Source organism: Pogona vitticeps, chromosome 3 (assembly GCF_051106095.1).
Source record: "Pogona vitticeps strain Pit_001003342236 chromosome 3, PviZW2.1, whole genome shotgun sequence".
Classification (NCBI taxonomy): Eukaryota; Metazoa; Chordata; class Lepidosauria; order Squamata; family Agamidae; genus Pogona; species Pogona vitticeps.
Window position 1 is genome coordinate 40,817,714 of NC_135785.1, and position 5,152 is coordinate 40,822,865.

Consider the following 5,152-nt stretch of genomic DNA (forward strand, 5'->3'; position numbering starts at 1 on the left):
CTGAAAAAGAGGGGAAAAAACCCACAGTAAAATGGAGATAGATACTCTAAATAGAACTTGTAATCTAGAACCAAGAAGCTTGAGAACAGCAGATTGAGTTTCGTGCTGTACGGACTAATGATGATGATGATGATGATGATGATGATGATGATGATGATGATGATGATGATGATGATGATGATGATGTGCTGCCAAGTTGATTCCAATTCATGGCAGCCTTTGCCTTTGCCAAATTTTGCCATCCTAATGGCAGCCTTTGCCTAGTATGAAGTACTCTGAATTAGTCCTTTCTTTTGGGCTTGTTCTGGGCCTGTGCAGTTTTCCACAGCTGCATAGTGTCCTGGGATGCACAGGGCGGGGGGGAATCAAAGTCCTGATCCCTGGCTGTGCAGCCAGGTGCTCCAAATCAGCGAGCTATGTCCTGAGTAAGCAGTGACCAAATGTCAAACTCTGGTTATCTCTATCAGGCTTGGCCAACCAGGAGAGCTTTTACTGCCTGCCTGTGAGGCATAGCAGGACAGTAATGCTAGATGTTATTAATCCTTCTGGCTGTTGTGCATGCCTGATTTATAACTTCTTCAGATCCCTTTGTGTGATATGATCAAATACATTGTAATTCTGTACCAGAGCTTCATTGGATGGAGGCAGCAGCACCTATATAAATGCAGGGTTTTGCGAAATTATATCCCCCAGCCAGACCACTCCCCCCCCCAACACAGCTTGCCCAAGCTCTGCAAAAAGATGCTTCCCTCACTACTTAAACAATTGATCTTCTGGGCAGTGGATGGCTTTTTACACACTAAGGTCTCTGTGCTCATTGCTAATTCCTAGATCAAGTGTCAGTAATTTTTTTTCTCTCTCTTTCATTTCATCCAACAGATGTGTTGGTGTTTTTTTTTTTAATTACATGGTTTCTTTTGGGCAATGTGCAAGCACATGAGCTCTTACATGCACAATACACATCTACTGATGCCAGTTTTATCAAATTTATGTTTTAATCTAGTACCATGGCATGGGTTATAGTAGAATCAGCACTGAATGCCATTATTTTTCTATAAATATCTTTGTTTAGATTCTGACATGTCATATTTCACATACACATTTGTTTGTGTTTCTAACCTGTTGTGATGGTTTTGGAGGCATTGTTGTATTTAATTTGAACAACAGTATTATTGACTAATGGACTGTTACAAGAGAGTGTGACTTAATTTAATGAGTAGTCTACATTAGATCTAAAGCAGACATGCATCTCTGCAGTGTGAACAGCTGAAGTTAGTCGTTTCAACAAGGTGGAACTTGACTCCTCATAGGCCCTAACACCCACACAAATAGGGTGTCCAGTGTTTTCTGAGAATACACACATTCAGAAAGGGTATCATTAGCTTCCTAGCAGTGGATGATGGATAACATCTGTCTTGCATCTAGTCAAGTTTGAAACAACCACCCAACATGTATCTATCTATTCAGTTATGATGTATTCAGAAGAGTCATATAATTTTGTTCATTAATTAAAACTGGCAAAGAAATAATTTATTGTAAGCCTGAATAAGTTGTGGTACAAGATGATGAGCCCACCAGATGCATACTGTATGACCATATGGAGTCAGCACTCTTGCAATCAATGCACCAAGACATCATGACCAGCAAAAATGATCATCTTCACACCCAGTTAGGCTTTCCTCTTCCTTCTGAGCTTAGCTGAAGTTATCATAGCTGAGAGGGAAGTTCATTTTTCCATCAACAGTATATGTTGCGAATGTTTATATTATACACATACACACACCATATACACACATATATGCACAAAGCATTTTGATTAATTTGGTCTTGACAGCTAAGACCGATTAGATTTACAGAGGATCTGCTCCTGGTGAAAATGAAAGCTGCTGGAATTGTTTATTGACACAGAGCAACACAAAACTCTCCTTGGAGGTACAACTGTTGGGATCGTCATGAGAAACACTTCCAGTATGAAATGTGCCATTAAGCTACTTGGACTGCTGATATGATGTCTAAAAAGAGGAGCTGCCATATCATCAACATCATTCCCCTTGAGATTTCAGGGCCAAACCCTGAGCCCTGTGGCATGCTGTTTTGATATCATAGAGGTATGCCCTTCTGATGTTATGCGGGCAAATCATTAAGCAACCAGTGTAAAAAGTTACGTATTTGATAGACAAGGGCCAAAATCCTCTTGCTTAGCCTGGTAAATTCCACTGGAGTAGGCCCATTGAATCAATGGAGATTTGATCAGTCAACTCCTCCATAAGTTCCATTAATTAAAATGGGTCTGCTTTGGAACTTACAGTATTAAAGTAAGTCACAGATATTTGAACCAATAAAACTTACAAATAATGTGACTCACCAAATCTCTGTTGCTTGAGTGTTTTTTTCCCCTAGTGTGAATTACCATGCTAAGCAACAGGATTTTGGTAAAGGTGGAAAAACAGCAATGAGTTTAACAGCTATTGTAGTGCAAGCAAGAGTTTGCCTTCCAAAGCTTACTGGGAGAAGTTTTCAGGCTGAAATTTATTATGCATAGTGGAAATCTGATGGATTACCGTACATTCAAGATGGGACAAGAGCAAATTTACAGGTATATTCTGGATTATCTGTATTATCTAAGGATGAGCCTCAATTGGTTCAGGGTTGCTGGGTTGGGAGCATCCACTTCCCTGAGATTTCAGGGCCAAAATTTTTAGTAGGGGGGAGTGTTTGGGGATATATTTTTTAATGTGTGTACATGTGGGTCTGGTCTCTGGGTATCTGTGTGAATTTCGTTGTATGTGTATACTATATATAGACTTACAAGGACTATTTGTTTGTTTGTTTGTTTGTTTGTTTATTTAAAACCTAAGATCAGATGAATAAATGCCAAGACCTGAGCTTTTGGGGGCAAACACCCAAGTTGTTCTGACAAACCAGCTGTTTCTGCAGTCCCAGACAGGTCAAAAAACCATAGACAAATGGGAGAAAGAAGCTGTAGTTAGCTTGATTGGTTGCAAAGCATGTTCCCTTGATTTTATAGGGAAAAATAAATATTGCCATTAAAGTGTTGCAGGTAGTGGCTTGTTCCTGCATTAAACATTGATTTGGAAATTATAAACCACTTATACATTCATGACTTATTTAAGTTACAGTCCCCATATTTTTACAGGATTGGAGTGCAGCTACCAAAATCCTCCCAGCCAGCTTGGGTATCTGCAGCTGGTAATTGAAGCCTTATCAAGTAAAATTTTGGACTGACAAACATGGCTAAGATCAGCTTTAGAGAAACTGCTCTTTTATTTTTATTTATGAATTGGTTGTACCCACAGGGCCTGCTGTGCAATGTTGCTTTTTTTTCCAAATTGATTTTATCTTGGACATATGGATAACAGAAGCAGCTTATCAAGACCCTCATACCAAGGCACATGGAGAAGCACTGTAAGAGATGACATGGAGGTCAAAGTTCAACAACAAGAATGCTGTTATTTTTACACCAACTTTTTTTAAAAAAACTACCTTTGCAAGTTTTCAGAGTATAAGCAAACATTTCATTGGTTTTGCTCTTTGCTTTCATTATTGTATATATCGTATTTGTGATACCTGAATCGTGATCCAAGATGCAGTTCTTTATGAAAGTTGACTGGATGGCTGTGAGAAAGGACAGGATATAAAGCCAATCAAATAAATAATGTCATTGTAGAAATGATGATTGGTATAGAGAAAGAGGTTCTCTTCAATCTTCTATGGTCACGTTAGGGGAGGGGTGGGAGGGCAGGACTAGAATCTCTGTAATCTAGTGAAGTATTTTAAATTTCTGAAGTTAGAGTGCATATTGAGGGGCTTTTCTACTCTTTAAATTGTGCAAGGCTCTGATACGAATAAAGCATCAGAGCTGGTTTACTCTGGATCCAGCCACAATGAGGAGGACCAGCGTGCACAACTCTTGCTTTTGCTATGTGTCAACAAGTCACTTCCCAGTTATGGTGACACTATAGTGATTTTCATAAGATCCAGCCACCAGTAGCATTGATCAACTCTTGCAGGCTAAAGGCTGTGACTTCTTTTATTGAGTCAGTCCTTCTCATGTTAAGTCTTCCTCTTTTCCTATTGACTTCAACTTTTCCAAGCATGACTGTTCTTTCCAAGAAGTCCAATAACTCCAGTCATTTTTGCTTCTATAGAAGGTTCAAGTTTGATTTAATCTAGCACTCGCATATTTGTCTTTCTGGCAGCTCATGCTATTTGCAAAGCTCCTCTCTAAAGCTACATTTCAAATGGACTGATTGTTTTTTCCTGGCAGCTATCAATTCACACACACCCCCCCGAAAATGCAAAAGTGTAGGGGTTTAAAAAATGCCATCTGGTTTTTAATTCACATACCTTTCTCCAAAGGCAGAGGAGGATTTTAGAAAAAGCTGCACTGTGACAGTAGAATTTCTTCTTTTTTAAACCATCACACACAAATGGAGGTTTTTAAATGAAAAAACAGATAGGAGAAGGTTTAAAACAACCTCTACCACTGAGATCACTGGGACTATACCAACTTACTCTACATACAGTTAAAAAGGAAGGAAGGAAGATTGCTTAGGATGCATGCTATACGTCTAATATACCATCTTGATTCATTAATTTATGCAAGGGAAAGGCTATGTATGCACACCTATGTATCCATGTGCATATGTATGTATGCACATGTCTATGCATGTGGGTACATACATTCATACATGAATGTACTTCAAGTGCACTAGATATGACTCCTTGGGTTCAAATAATTGTGCCACATTCCTTTGGAAGAAGATCAAAGCTATCTTGCTCTGTTTCTCATGCAATATTGGCACGAAAGCATCTTGACAGTCCACACATCCTAACAAGCAAGAATTGATTGTGTAGACCCCTACTTGCAAAGACCTCTGAATGTTGTGGGATAGAAGACTGGTGTAGCCGAATTATGGGGGGTCCCAGAAAGGATGAGGAACTTTCCATGACTGGTGATCTGGTGTGGGGGATAAGGTGTTTTAATATTGCATCAAAGGCATCACATTCCTCCACCAAGACTTTCATTGAAATGCAATTATGATCTCATTATAGTGGAAAAACCTTTGGCTTTAAAGCCTCTTGAAATGCCATTTTAAATATTAACTTCTTCAGAATGCCAGGAGTTGGC

At 39.1% G+C, this 5,152-nt stretch overlaps 1 long non-coding RNA gene across 1 annotated transcript in view; it reads right to left on the reverse strand.

The window, feature by feature from the left end:
• LOC140705515 (uncharacterized) overlaps nucleotides 1–3,639 on the reverse strand; it is a 29,209-nt gene extending 25,570 nt beyond the window's left edge. The window contains exon 1 of the long non-coding RNA XR_012084911.2: nucleotides 3,589–3,639. This is a non-coding gene — a long non-coding RNA (uncharacterized LOC140705515). The remainder of the gene's footprint in view (nucleotides 1–3,588) is intronic.
• Nucleotides 3,640–5,152: the final 1,513 nt, after the last annotated feature.